Source organism: Pyxicephalus adspersus, chromosome 6 (genome assembly GCF_032062135.1).
Source record: "Pyxicephalus adspersus chromosome 6, UCB_Pads_2.0, whole genome shotgun sequence".
NCBI lineage: Eukaryota > Metazoa > Chordata > Amphibia > Anura > Pyxicephalidae > Pyxicephalus > Pyxicephalus adspersus.
Window position 1 is genome coordinate 2,101,997 of NC_092863.1, and position 1,157 is coordinate 2,103,153.

The following is a 1,157-nucleotide window of genomic DNA, read 5'->3' on the forward strand; positions in this document are numbered from 1 at the left end:
TATTCCTGTACACCCATCATGTGACTCAAAGCCTAGGCAATGATCACATGGTGCCTGACTACCAAGGGCATTGTGTTTGTTTCAGTCTATTAGAGACTGCATTGTGTAATATATAGTGTCAGACAAACTTGTGATGTGGGAGGATGAACAACACACAGGCTGCAAAGATAGATAGAAATTAGTCTTTTCAACCCTAAAGTGTGTGCAGAGAGGTTTGTTTTTGTTAGGTATGGATGAAGTAGTAAACTTCCTCAATTTTTTCAATAAATTTCAAGTTTGGCCCCCGACTTGGTCTAAGTTTTTAATTTCGGCCCTCTATGTTTTTGAGTTTGACACCCCTGTCTTAGAGCAATAAATGACATTCAGTGACTACATTTGAGCTTGGTAAATCACAACTATGAGGCAATTAAAACAGATTAATCACTGAGAGATGATGTGATCTCCAATGTCTGACTTGGTCCTATGATATCTATCTTACCTGGCTAGTTCTCTGGTCCTCTGCCTTGATTATTTTTTAAAATCCCTGACCAAAAATAAGGATAACAACTCGGGTGTTTAGCTCCTTATCTGCATTCTCATTTCAAGCATGTGACCAACATGACTGACCACAAAAGATCAGCTTTACATCCCAGCAGTTAGAAATCTGAGATCAGATACATAATTACTTAGTAATAAATCTAGTTTAAAATGTATGTAAAAAGTCCACCCAAAAGTTATTTGGTATTTATTGGTTGCATATTTGTGGCTGAGTTTGGCTTTCCCCCAGACTTAACTTACTGGCATACATTTTGGGTCAAGACCCCCTGCTATATATTTCCAGAATGGGTTCCTCCCCGCTGCAAAGGTTACCACTCTCCATAATGTATTTAATTAAATAGTAAATTTAGGATCCAGCAGAAGAACCTCCTGATAATGGCCAGGACACAGTGTAGAAGTGTTCACTTAGCACAGAGAGAGTGTCTAAGAAAAAAAAATAACTTTGTGGTTTAATGTGCAAGCATTCTGTACACTGAAATATCAGTTTTGGTGGTTGACTTGCTTTCTGAAATATAATTCCAGTTTTGTTGACTCTCTGGCTATAAAAAAAAAATTCCCAAGCCTGTAAGGGCAGTGTTATGATCTAGAGTGCCTTTGGGGGCAGTGTTATGATCTGGGGT